Source organism: Brienomyrus brachyistius, chromosome 8 (assembly GCF_023856365.1).
Source record: "Brienomyrus brachyistius isolate T26 chromosome 8, BBRACH_0.4, whole genome shotgun sequence".
Lineage (NCBI taxonomy): Eukaryota > Metazoa > Chordata > Actinopteri > Osteoglossiformes > Mormyridae > Brienomyrus > Brienomyrus brachyistius.
The window spans coordinates 11,434,452-11,449,335 of NC_064540.1; positions in this window are offsets into that span (position 1 = coordinate 11,434,452).

Here is a 14,884-nt window from a genome sequence, read left to right on the forward strand (position 1 = left end):
CTGATCAGCCTCGTGCAAAAGAGACTAAGGGGGGACATGATCCAGGTATATAAGATTCTAACAGGTCTGGATGCTGCTCAGCCAAATGGCTGCTTTAATATTAGTTTAAATACTAGAACTCGCCATAGGTGGAAATTAGCGGGAGAACATTTTAAAATGAATTTAAGAAAATGCTGCTTTACACAGTGTGTAGTTGGAGTGTGGAATATTCTTCCGGCTAGTATAGTGTAAGCTAAAACCCTGGGTTCCTTTAAATCAGAGCTAGATAAGATTTTAACAACTCTGAGCTATTAGTTAAGTTCTCCCCAAACGAGCTTGATGGGCTGAATGGCCTCCTCTCGTTTGTAAGTTTCTTATGTTCTCATGTCAGCCTGTCTGTCCGGAATAAACCCCGTTTCCTGACTCCCCGGCTTCTCGACCCTGATTTCTCGCTCCGTCATTCCCCTGCTCGCCTACGGATCACGACAGAATGACAGATCTCACAGAAGAGAAGCCTCCTCTGACTGAGAACCAGCACCTCGGTCTGCTCAGGGAAGTCATTTACTGGCTAAATCAGCCTGAGGTCCAGGGTGAGCCCGTGGCGCGGGATTTAGGCAGTTGGAGCGGGACCATCCTACAGGGGATGAAATCTGGTGAAACACCTAGTGAAAGAGGTGCTTTCCTCACTCTGTAATTCACCTGCGCATCACAACAATACGTATCTATATCTGTATCAATCCCTCTCTCTCTCTCTCGCTCTCTCTCTCTCTCTCTCTATATATATATATATATATATATATGCAGCAGCAATGAACATTAGTAGAACAATGGATGGTTGCAACATTCAACTTGGCACCATCATAGGACGACATCTTTCCCACATGTCAGTTCACCACAGTTCTGCCCTGCTAGACCTGCCCTGTCCAGTGCGAAGTCACTGTGAAGTTGAACCATCTGAAAGCAAGTGATAGGCCACACAGACTCAACGGAAAGGGACCTGCTCATCCAACACACATACCCAACTTAAATGGCAGCAATTCCCACCATCAATGATCAAGCAATCTAATGTAATGCCTTCCCAGAAGACTAGCTGCTGCTATAGCAACAACAGGCTGACCAAATGTATATAAATACCCTTGGTGAGATGTTGGACAACTTGGTGCCCAAATACTTTCCCCAAAGAGATGAAGTTTAAAGGTGATGAAACAGCTACAGAAGCTATATTTTGGACATAACCGATTTTCGGAGAGGATTCTGGTGTATGTGCCAGTTGGAGCTATGTTAATGCGGATTGTTTCTATTTGATTTAGCTTTACACCACAATCTGAATGTCCAACACGCCTGTAGTACCTGAATGCAGCTCGCCAAAGCAGGTAGCACAGTGGATAAGATAATGAGCTTGCGATGCACATAAAATCATTTTGTTACCCCCAATCTAAAAGGTTATTAACTTACCTAAAGAAAGAGGGATGAAATTCAGTCTGTGATCATGATTTTAATAACTAAAGTAATTGATAGCAGTCTGGTCACATCTCGGATATGAAGAGTGACACAAGGGTCAGGAAATTCTCATTGCCTGCATTTCATTGACGTACAATCTGATTAAAATTGTATTTTACCAAACTTTAGTAAATCCTCCAACAAATGACACTCATGCGATTATTGGCCTTATGGAAATGCGGTTCCTTAGCTCAGACACGAAGTGGGTACTCTGTACACTCCTATGTACAATTATGACAATTCCTGAGAGACAAATCTCTTCACTTTTTGTTTGTTTCTTTGTTTCAATGCAACTGCTGCATAGCAGTGAGAAAGGCACAGTATATATAAAATTATGCACCACTCTATTTATAGACGCCTGGCCTGATCAGCCTAGCATGCTGCCGCCAGACAGCATATAATGCATCTTTTACATAAAGAAAACGAATGTCACTTCTATGAGATAAAATGACCTTTAGCTATGCGCAAAGGAAAGGGGAAGACTTCCGCCCAGGAGGACAGCCAACAGAACCTTGTGACATTATTAACTGAGAAATAGACAGGAGAGTGGAAACTCGTGTGAGGTCATTGTGGTGGGGTCATGTAATCTGAGGACTCTGCGTCCAAGTGCGCGAATAAATAGAACCTCATTTTATAAATTTACTAGTAAAGTCAAGTGAATAAATACCCTTGTGACCTCATTTTCCCCACTCCAGATTGGCCCTACCCCCCCCTACTTTATCCTAACACCTGCCAGTCATAACGTGCATTTATTTAACTTAATTTATTTTAAAGACACTTTTCTTCAAAGATGCTTTCAATTAATAAACCTATTAAGCAACATTAAACATTACGTACTTGTCAAAAGTGTGTACACTCCTTCCCATACAATAGTTTATTTATACTATTCTCTTCATTTTAGAATACATTTTAAGCCATCTAAACTACAAAATAACATATATGGATTGTGCTGACCAATAAAGTGTTAAGGAAGAAAATTTCTGGGGGGTGGGGCAGCTCTGTGGGTTGGGACTCAGAAGGCTGCTGGTTCAAATCCCTGGGTCAGCAGAGTGATTCCACCTTTAGGCGTTTGAGCAAGGCCCTTAACTCCAATTGCTGCAGGGACTGACAGACCCGACTGTCTCCTCTACTCCAGTTCCATGAGGTGGCCTCCTGGGATGCTTTTCTTGCTGTCCTGAAGGACGTCCCACATATATGCTGAGCACTCAGTGGCAATTTTTCCTTCACAAACTTCTCCCAAACCATTTCTGCTGTGTTTAGATCAGGAGGCCAGGTCATGCAACACTATCACTCTCCTTAGTAGGCAGCTTGGTGTGTCCACATGTATGACAGGTGCTATACATTAAAATAATATTCTTTTTGTTTAATTATAATTCTAAAACATTGCTCTATAACCTAAAATGGTATTTTTTGTCATGCTTTTGTTAGCACAATATAAAGTACAAAGCATTTCCTGGTCACACTTTACTAGAGGGGATATGAATGATGTAGTAGTACATGCTTAGTTAATACATTAATTGACCAGTAACTAAGTGTTAATTACATACTGATCCCAGGCTTGTTCATCATTAATCAATCACGACAGTTCATGTATTCCATTCAGGCACTGTATTAGTTAAGCTAATTAGTTAATAATGGTAAGACCACTTGAGAGGGCAAAAATGATCTATTAACTCATGGAGTACTCGAACAAATCATGAACTAATATAGGTTAGTGATGAATGAACATAGGATCAGTACTCAATACTTAGTTACTGGTTAATTAATGCATTAAGTAAGCATGTACTATAACATGACTCATATCCCCTCAAGTAAAGTTTTACCCATTTCCATAAAATCTCATGCTCTCACAAATTCACAGTGAAAAAAAATAATAGCCCTACGATGAGCTGGCCCCCCATCCTGGGTTGATCCCTGCCTTGTGCCCATTGCTTCTGGGATAGGCTCCGGACCCCCCGCGACCCAGTAGGATAAGTGGTTTGGAAAATGGATGGATGGAACAAATAATAGCCTGAGATGCAGAGCAAAACCTGCATGTGCCTTCTGTAATATGTCACTTCCATTTAATTTTACCCATTATTCACTGCACACACCTGAAGCAGACAGTCAGCCTTAATGCTCTGGGTGGAATTGTTTATTGTGTAATTTATGAAAGCACCACACCTAATGTACCTTTTCCTAATGACTCACATATATTTCTTCACATCCACACCACTGAGAAAAGGTGAGACCAACATGCAAGGCTTCCCACTAAGCAGTTAACCAATCAGAAACTCATCAGTGTGTAAGTGTGACACCATATCGGTGATTATATGAACAGCTCACACTGAACATAGATCGTACGCTGATCTGACAGATACAAATCACCCAGGCTACTTATTGTCCTCTTATTTTATTGAAGAAAGACATTTGCGTCTTGTACTGAAAAACCATTTGAACAAATCAGCAGCAAATTAGGGAAATGATGCTTCTTGAATTAATATTTTATACAAATGTATCGATCCATGTGCTACTTAAGTAATAAGTAAAAAAGGTGGGAAGGTCAACAAAGCCGCAAAAATAGCAATGAGGCATTTCCCAGGCGGTCATCCATCCTCTCTGGAGGCAGCGTGCGACTCCATGCCTATGATCAGAAGGTCGTCGATTCAAATCCTGTGGATGTTAGTGTGATGTCATCACTGTGCCCTCGAGCATGACTCTTAATCCCAGTTGCCCCAGGGACTGGCTGACCCTGCGTTCTAAATTGTGCAACACCAAAGTGAAGAGAATCCACAAAATATAATGTGAATCTGCCATCCAGCACAATCATTCACAATCAAAGCTGCCAATGATCAACCAAGTGAATGAAAAATCCTGGTGTGGCAGATTGCAGTCTGTCCTGCATCAGGGGCCATTTCACCATAACCTGAATGTCAGTCTCTCACTGGAGACATCTCTGATTGTATACCTTGTGATGACAAAATGTATTCACTCCAGTATGGCATGGAGAAGATGGTCAGTAAACTCTGAGTAATTCAAAAACCAGTCACAAGAAATCTGCCACGGTGTTAAACCAGAGATCCCTTCTCACTGCCTGTAATGGGCTGGAAGTAGACGCCCATGATGCGATTTTAAGAAAACTGTGCTGTCATGACCAAGCGTTGTGTGGAGATCGAGGACCTCTTGATAGCTAATAACTGAGGACTTTGTGAAATTCCCCAGACACAGCCAGTGTTGCCAGTCGACTAATTACATTCCATTCTCGCTGCCTCCATGGTGCACTGAAGCCCAACTCATTAATAATTATGCCTGCAGAACTTGTATGGAATGATACTGAGCAGCCTCGGGCTCAGGTGATGAGCATCTATTCGTTTCCCATGAATAAAGGTCACAGAGGACTGAATCCTCTCCCAGGAAACACAGGGAACTTGACAGGGGACACCCTGGATGTCATGTCAACCATCTAGCTGTTTTCACTGAAAACAAAAATGCAGCCCCCCCGATGATGTGTGCTTCACTTTTGTGTAGTTGAAAGGCACTTTTTGGCCACTGTGAGGCTTAGTTTGGAGCCTCCTGCTTTTCTGTGGAAGGTCTGCCACAAGCACCTCTCATCTGTACCGACAGTCAGATCAACATGAAACTTTGCCACGTATAACTAAAATTCAGGTAGCACTTTACAATAAGGCTCCCTTTTGCTGCTTATAACTCATTAATAAAAAGAGAACTGTTATAACTTGTTTATAATTGTCTACTAATGATGTACAGTGTTACAACCTAATTAATAATCAGATTATAAACCATTTATAAACCATTTAAAAAGATAAAAGTGGTACCAAAATTCCTTTGACCTCAATTTTTCTTTCTTTTTTTTAGAAATGTACGCTGCGGACAAACCATCGTGTAGCGTTTGGCACTTCCAGCAATTGACATAAAGGTGATTTTTTTTTTTGTTGATTTTAATGTGTAATTGTAATAAGCTCAGGTTGCATGGAATACGGTTGCAGAATTTAACATTACGATTCAGGCAAAGACAGAATTCAAAGAAACAGACGAAGGTAATCAGTGGCAAACAGGAACAACAAGGAAGATCCAAAACTCATTAGACAAAGAACAATAGGCAATAATCAAAACCTTGAAACCCAGAAGATATTTCAAACACTGAGAATTGCTATCAAAGACAGACGAGACCTTCCACTGTTTTGTGAGGGAGAATTAAACAGTCTTTGGACCCCCTGCAGATTATTAGACTAAATGAGGTAATTAAGCTTAGGTGTTACTCGTTATGCGGTTAGTACTCTGTGGAAGGGGTACGCCCACATCTTGGTATAGGGTGTCATTGTGACTGTGACAGTAATCTAAGAAGAGGGTTTGCTATTCATTGTTCATTTAAGGAGTTCATATAGTGTTTGACAGTTTTCTGTTATATTTTTCAAAAATCTACTACTTTTCATTTAAAAAATCTATTACATTTGTACATTTAAGAGGCATTCTTTTACATGAGACATTGACTTTTCTTATGTAATTCTGTTATGCTGTATAGCTACTGTTTTTCCAGTTTTGGGTGAAGCTCTTGGATCTGAGGGCTTGCTTTTCTGACAGGGTGGAAAGTCTGTGCAATGCCATGATTTATTAAAAATATCTGAAAATGATCTTTATATTGATACCAAAGAGGAGAAAGTTATCATCTTGGGCTTTATTCCTTTCTTGTGGGTGCTAAAAAATGAAAATGTCCCTCTGGCTTTTCATGGTCCACATGGTAATCTAATGATTTGAGATTGCAACTACATCAAAGAAAGGATTGCTTTGTCTGAATACGTTTTAAAATCAGAATGAATTTACAAGTTTTTATGATGTTGGGAAGCAGATTCAGCACAGAAATAAAAAAGCTACACACAGAAGCCACAAGAAAGTAAATGTAGGAGTCTAACACAGATTGACTGTGTCCTGTTTAAATATTTTAGTCTTTTCAAGTACATTTCTAAATTTCGGTGCAAGTTTAGGGTCAAAAGTAAACCGGGATGAAACAAGAACAGAATTTACTCAGAATGCCAGCAGTGTCTGGTGTCATTGCTTGATGTTTATTTGCAGGTTCTGATGTCTCAGGTGGGGTCTTGCTTAGTGAGAGTCTCACACACCCCTCTGGCAGAAAGCAAAAAACAAGGAATGAAATGCTCACATGAATGAAATGAAATGCTCATATGAAGCACCCCTTTGTTTGATAAGTAGACGGTAGGATGGGAGAGCCAGTAAATGAAAGAAAAACAGACAGACTGACAGACAGATAGATTAAGTAACTTTCTGAAAAGTTCATCTTCTGATTTCAGCTGGAAACTTTTATAGTGATGGGTGTCCTTTAGCACCACACTACCTACTAAATTTTAGGGTACTTCAAATTTTCTCATGTGAAGATGTGCTATCCTAATACATTATGCAATCTCTCACCACCTCAAACGCAATGAGGGCCATGTTTCACAGGCTCAGAAATCTGTTTGTAATCATTTTGCTGTCACGCCATTCTATTGCCTCCAATAATAACATTATACTTGACTGAACAGCTACAGAATATCTAAATCAAGCCTCAGCCGTAAATAACTGAACGCAGCTGTTCAGAATTTCTTTTTAATACATAAAATAAAATGAAAATTGTCCCATCGCTTACCAGTTATTTTCAGAGACACAAGACAGACGTTTTCTAAAGAGGCTTTTAGGATAATTCAGCAAGAAAAAATATATATACTGTAATTAGAAGCAAGGTTTCTTCTGTAGCCATATCTTCTGAAACTTTTGAGTTTTTATGAATGGCAATAGCAATAGGGGATTAAATTAATAGCTCACATATTAATATTTGTGAAGCTCTATGACAAATGATACAGAAAGCTGGATTAGATATGCAATTAAATCAAATAATTGACATTTCCCTTTTTTCTTCATACATTTGTCCCCAGTTATAATGTAATTTGCAATCAATAAACCTGGTAAAAAAAAAAAAAGTTTCATACAGAAAGTAGTACTTTTAGGAGTGACGGCATATCATTATTAGTCAGTCAGGCTATATTTGCTGTGACACTTGTTACACCATGTCGACAGAGAGTGGAGTATGTGTGTATGGAGTGATGTCATGCCAGGGGGCATGATGGTGTGGGGTGGGGCTTTCTGGTACCTCACGCCTTCAGGATTGGGCGTTTAGATCCTGCCTCTGTTATGTCTGCAGAATTTTCCTGTTCTCCCAGTGTGCACTCTGAAAAAGTGAAGCTGGGTGAACTGGGGGTTCTGAATTGCCCATACCATGTACTGTATGTGCCCAGTGACAGGCTGGCATCCCATCCCTGTGTTTCCTGAGAGGCCCCAGATGTTGTGAACTTTGTGGTGGAAAGATGATATTACTACAGTGTATGTAGGGGTGCCCTGCAGTTAATAGTAACTCACATCCTCGTTAAATTATGCATACTCATTGTTTCTTTGTTAACGGCATTGAATTTAAGCCTGACACATTTTTTACATAATCGCTTGATTGTAATTATTTAAGGTGACCGTGATTGTTTTGCATAATCGCTAGAATCATCTCCATTCATCTGTATGAAAATAGCTGGATGAAACAGAAAGATCATATTTCGGTCACTACTTCCATTTTGTTTTCTACTGTGTAGCGTTTGACTGGCGCTCATTTAATGATGTCATCACGTTCTGTTTCTGAATCAGTCCATATTTGTACTTCTGCAGCATTACACATCATGACATTACCATGGTTTTACCACAGTGTCCGATTTGTACCTCTTTCTTTCAAGATCTTCTACCTGACAATGTTTCTTCTCACAACACCAGGTTTATTTTACAGAGTGCCAGTGAGAGATCTCCACCAGCCCCGAAAGGGATATTCAGTTACATATCATGATTTTGGATTATTCGTGTTCTCCGTCTGTTTAAGAAAAGTTCTTCAAAGCACCTGCACTTGAGTCTGAGTTTCCCAGTCATGGCGGGGTGACCGTATATGTCCCTGTCGGCTGCCACTATTATGCTGCAGCAGTCTTACGCCAATAGGACAATCAACTAGAGAAATGCATGTTATTTTGTCCAGCTGCAATTTTTCTGATCGCACTGATTTGGAGTGATATAAATTTCGCTAAAAAAGACACAAAATACAACAGACATCCAGACTGAAACAAGGCTATAAGTTCACCAAAATACCATGACGCGGATGGCTGCAATTTCAAGTGACAGAAATATAAACTAACATTGCAGATATGGGATATTTAGATAATTCTCAGGGTCGGTGCCTGTCTGGCCCTGTCCCGCCTGCCTTTTCCCCATTCGGCCAGCAGGTCACACCGGCCATCCTCTTTGCAGTTGCCCTTCTCTACATTCCCTGCTCCCCATGGCTCAGTGGGCTGAGTGATGCTTTGAAGCTGTTATCCCTGTACTAGCGAGTTTCAGTCCAGCCTCATCTTTTGTTTAATTGGTTCATTTTCCCCTAGTGTCTGTTTTTTTTAATCTATGTCTTTGCTCTTTTGGTTTACCCTTGCCATGCCTTGTTTAATTATGTTCTTGTGTTCCTAGCCTTTCCTAGTATAGCTTGTTGCTGCATGTTTGTAGCTGTGTTTGTTTCCCTGTCTTACTTTATTCAGCAGTGTGTTATTTTGCTGTTCTTTTTGCCAGTTCTTATTTTTCCTGTTTCGTTTTCTTGATCCCTCTATTTTGTGGGTTTGCCCTGTGTTCAGTGTTTGTTTCGGTTTTTTACTTTCGTTGGAGCCGCTCTGTGGTCCGGCCCTTTTTTCCCTCCTTCTCTATGCCCCATTGTAACAGGTAATAGAGTTTATCCAAGGACTGGAAATAGACAACCAGACTTAACACTTAAAATGGCAGGCAAAGAAACCAGTTTTTTTTTTTTAGTCAGTGGAATTGTTAACACCAGGGGCCTGCATCTTGAAGCTGAATTCCTTGCTCAGTTGGATAACTTGTCAGATTTAAGGTACCCCCAGATTAAATGGACTCTATCTTTTTTCACTTATATTTAGCCCAGACTACTTTACTTCCGACAAGTTATCCGGCTCGGTATAAATGCGGGCTATTTAATTTGCCATAAGATGGCGGGACGAATGGATGAGGCAGTGGCAGAAAATGAGATGCGGTGTACGCCAGCTCGTAAATCCTGTGCACGTGCGGATGTGTGAGGTAAAGTTAGGCAGGTGGGATAGATCAGGTAGTGACAACAACAACTGTTTCTTTAAGCATTTAACTTCTTATATCTGCCCTGTAGAATTTTTGTTTACAAAGCTTAAAAGGCAAACAGAAATGCAATTTTTATTTGTATCTTCCAGTGTTCAGAGCTAATTAATAGCTCTTCTTCTTCATGACGTGGATGTATATTATTAAACAATGAGTAGACTAACTCTAGAATAGTGTTATAAAATGAGCAGAAAAAGACAATTAAATGGTTAAACACAAGTATCCATCCATCCATTTTCCAAACCGCTTATCCTACTGGGTCGCGGGGTAATCACAAGTATTTGTATGATAATTAATTGTCAATTACAATTTCATGATTGTGATAGCCCGAGTTGAATTTTCTCACACCTGTTTATTCAAAAAGCCAAAACAAATCCGTTATACTGATTTCCACATGCCTGAAACTCCATTTCAGGTAGCAAATAATATGGCACCATGAGACCTAAGTATGTTCTGGAGAATCAAGACAAGACTCATCATTGACAATTACCAACTTTCAGACAACAGTAGATCAATCAAGCTGTAAAACAAAAACAGCCATGATACTGATTAGTCTCTCTGTAAACAGAATGATGTAATTATATTTTTCTGCTGCAAAAGAGCTTGCAGCGATGAATGTCATGGTTTAGACATGAACTGGATTGGCCTATTATTTTGAAATACACTTAATTTTTTATTGTAAAAGCAATGCCTGAGGATCACAACAGAAGCACAAACTTAATTTGCATGGCATTTTTCAATATTTCACCTATATTTTTATCTTTATGGGGTTTTATATGGTTTTTCATGATTCAGAATAGGTTGCCTGCATTTCTTTCTATAAATTCTACTCATAGTGATGGACTTTTGTTTTCAGATACAATACCTCTCCATTTCTTCATAATTGGACAGTCAAATGTTTCGTCAAATAGGAAAAATAAGCAAGTACGGAAATGTCCTTGATTTCCATGAGAACCACTGATTGACTTTCATAGCTCATGTTGCTAGGAGCACTGTGATACTAAGTGAAGTGGTTAGCCATTTTTTTTCCTTTTTTCAGAAAGCAGTTTTTTACGTATGCATTACGTTCTGCCCTGAGACATCTGTGTCCTCTCCGCCTCCTGTCGCTCAGCTAGTGACAGTCACATGTTGAAGCTAAAATCAAACACATCCAGCAGTCAGCATTGCTGCTTCACACCTCGTCTTTCTGTCTTCTCTTCTCATCCAAGGGTGCATTTCCCAAAAGCTCCCGTTAGCAAGTTACATAGTTGGAACCATTTAATTGCATGGTTCTACCTTTTTAAGTTGCTAAATCTTTTAGCAACTGTGTTTTTAGAAACATACCCCAAGTATGGTCAGTAGCCGCAAAAGACTTGAATTGACAATCTGCACTACAGTGTCTGGAAGATGTAATTCCTTCTCTGTCATTTTTTTCAAGGAGGAGACCAACCAGAAGCAGTCTGTTTATAATATGTGTGTTTCAATTAATTTATTTAAATTTCCATTATGTTATTTTCAAGGTTTTTAATATTATCTGATTTGATTTGGTCTTCAGTAGAATTATTTTGAAAAGTTTTATTATATTTTGCAGCATTTAACACTTCAATGTTCTGACGTAGTCTGAAGCAGTAATTTTCAACCCATAGGTCGCGACCCAAATTTTGGTTGCGGCAAATTTTGAAAGGGTAAGCATTTTAAAACCAGCAAGCTCCTATGCTGACCCACAATCAGACTTCTCAGCCCAGTTAACCTATATAAACAAGTCTTGGGTCTTAGCACAATGCTTAACTTAGCGCAAAACTAGCGAACAATCAACCAATCCATGAAGCCAGACCACAGATGCTTAATTCAAAATTCACCGGCACATCCAATCAGATTTGTGCGATAGGCATTGATTGACATAAACTGCAGAGTGCTCTGTGTGCTTCCTCATAGCATTCATTTTAACCTGTACTTGATATAGAATCGCGACTGAGCTGGCATGTTAAAAATTGGGTTTTGGTGCAAAGAAGGATGAGAACCACTGGCTTGCAGCATATATTTTAGTATTACGGTCATCTTTTAAGTGCTTGTGCTGGTCAGGGTACGAGGCCGGCATACAGCCTTGATCGGATGCTATTCAAGTAGAAACAGGCATGTCTTGCACAGTTATTTTATGTCTTCTCCTATGTTAAATGTTAGCTTGTTATAAAGACCACTGTCTAGGAATAAAATATTTTGGCAGCAGGAAAAGTGTATAATATCCTTGAATGTGCATGGTTTATTCTCAAAAAAGTGTTTTTTAAGACAAATTACACACTTTTTCATGGTTACTTATTGTTCCTTTGACACATTCTAAAACATGTTCCTAAAACATTCTGTTATCCTTTTATACAAAACCCTGAAATGTTCACACATTTAACCATTTTGTTTTTAACAGAACAAAGCTGTGTAGTAAGCATTTGTTCTTGTTTTTACATAACTGATTTTCCCTCCTAGCTCTTTCGCAACATGTGACAAGATAGATCTGCAAGACGGCAGTGAATTTCTCTCCCAACAAACGGTATCTATTTCCAAACAATCTCCTGCTGCCTCGGCGGGAGACAGACTGTTAAACTCCCTTTAGCAGTTTCTGCACATCAGACGGTTATTCATAGCCGAAGGACAGTTTTTCAGTGTGAAAACAGCGAGGATGTATTTGGTTGACTGATACATTTGTCTGTAACATGAAAATTGGTTGGTCTTCTTCCTCAGTTTATTTGTTTTATCCGCGCTGTTGTTCTTTATTGAAATATGACATTGAAATTGCACATCTTATTCTTAGCTTTAGCCAAATGTAATGATAATATAATGCTGTATTTGACTTCAAACATTCTAAGCAGATCCTATTGGATTTATTCAAATGAAAAAAAGTCATGAAATTAATTACGACCTTCCTATTAAAAACTTATTTAAATCACCCTCAGTGGCTCAGCTGCTCTGCTTCTCTCTCGTACTTTAAGCCATGTGATTGCGTTCACAGTTTGAAGTTACTCTTGTAAAACTTTATTGAAAAACAAACTTCGCACATTAGTGAGAAGTGTTGATACAGTATGACTGCAGACTCACCTCCTAATCTTACCACTCTGACCAGTTTACCAGTTACATTTGGCACTTTAAGGTTAGACAAACAAATTGGGAGCTGTATTTCAAAATATAAATTGTTTCACTGGATCTGTGTGCTTTCACTTATCGCTATATTTTAACTACATAATTAAGGCTATTTAAAAAATCTAAATAAATTTAACTTAAAATAGCTAGAAATATATGAAGATTTTATAAAGGTCCTTTCTCTGAAACAGTGCATGCAGTTATTTTGTCATTTTTTCCATTTTGCTCACCCCATAACAGAGAGAAGGGGGTCTAAGTCAGCAGTCATTCCTGTATGCATTAACTTTAATCCTTTATACACAATTAGTCTACAGTAAGTGAAACAGGATTTGAAAGGAGACTGGAGTAAAATCACATCTGTAAACAATTAAGCATGTTTCTGTAGTGAAATAGTGACAAGTACTACTATGTTCACGTTGTTTAGCTGTTAATTATACTTTTTAATCATCTAAATCATCATAATCTGCTTCACAGGTATTCAAATTAAATTTGTAACACATACTGTAATACCTTACACTGTGTATAACTAGTTATATCTAGATATCTTGTGTGAAGGTATCTTGTGTACTTACAGCTATGAATTGAATTGAATTTGAGTGCATTTATAATTTCTATAAAAATACAACAATTTCAGTCTAGTCACTTTCACTTGTATAAAAATGAGACACGAAGCTGTGACCCGCTACAGCTGGGTGGGGGCTGTTTGCAGTCAATATTTATTGATTACAAAAAAAAAAACCTGACAATTTCATTCAAAAGCACTTTCATGGATAAAGCATGAAACTCCATACTTGAGTACAAAGATGGAAATACAGAAATGAGGAAACCCACTGCTGGTTCCAGGGTCATATGGAAAGAATGGAGAAATTCTCTTGACAAAATATGAACAGAACAAAAAGAGAAATTGGCTACTGCAGCCAGCATCAGGCAATTTGTAGTCCTTGAATTGGAACAATTTATCATTTGCCCAAACCATTACACAGGCACAGAAACAATCTGGAGCAATCGATACCAAATTTTGCATTTTTCACTCATGCTAGGACATTAGAGATAGTCCCTTTGCATCTACAAACCTAGCAGGAGCTGATTTTAATGTTTGTGGCGTAAACGTTGAGCTATTTCATCACGGTGTTCAAGTTTACTCATGTGAGTATTTGCTGATAATTTATGCATAATACCAAAAGAAATATATTCAATGGAAAAAAACTAAAGGCATAGTTAAATATATTATAGATGTAAAATGATCATTTTAAATACTATTTTATAAATATTTTTATTAAGTTTAAATAAAAAGATGCAGCCACCTCAATGCATGTGTTCATGTGTGTGACACTTTTTCTGCTAGATAAAGGAAACTCTTTCATATCACAAATCTGTAAAACACACTCAAGAGCGCCTGGTTCTCCGATGCACTTTGATATTTTAAAAGCCTTTCACACTGATCCAGGACCATGCTTGCCGCACAATAGGCAAAGGAAGGTCAGGCTTTTACGCTCCTCTCTTGTAAAGAACTTATACTGACTCAATTATTCAACAACGTGCTGAATTATTCAAATCAATCGCTTTTTTTTTTCTTCAATACCGTTCCTAGATCTTGTAGACTTAAAAATGGAATCTATGTACTTCTAAGCAAGAAATGAAACAGAAACGCGATGTTTCATTCAGGAAAAGATGTGTTTTGTGTGTGAATGGTTTGTAATGTGACTTTTAAAATGCTGGAATACGGCACATAACATAACGTAGCAGATGTCTGCACAAAAAAAACAAAACATCTTGCTTTCCCTATGTGTTAACACACATATCTGATGCACACATAACCCATTATCTTGTCTACTTGTAAGGTACCTACAAACCGCTTATTCAGAGGTGCAAAGTGTCAGGACAGAACAAATGCTGGTCTTGCTAATTAATTGCTGCCCCCCAAACTCATACAATATGGGCATTTTAAATGTGTGCCGGCAGTTGAGCTTTATGCATCACACAGAAAGTTTTGCTTATGCATTATAATTTATTAGCCAGAGTCTTAATGATAATCATTTTCAGTTTAACGTCCTGGGCTTACAACGGTTTAAGATTTGAATTCCAGAATTCATAC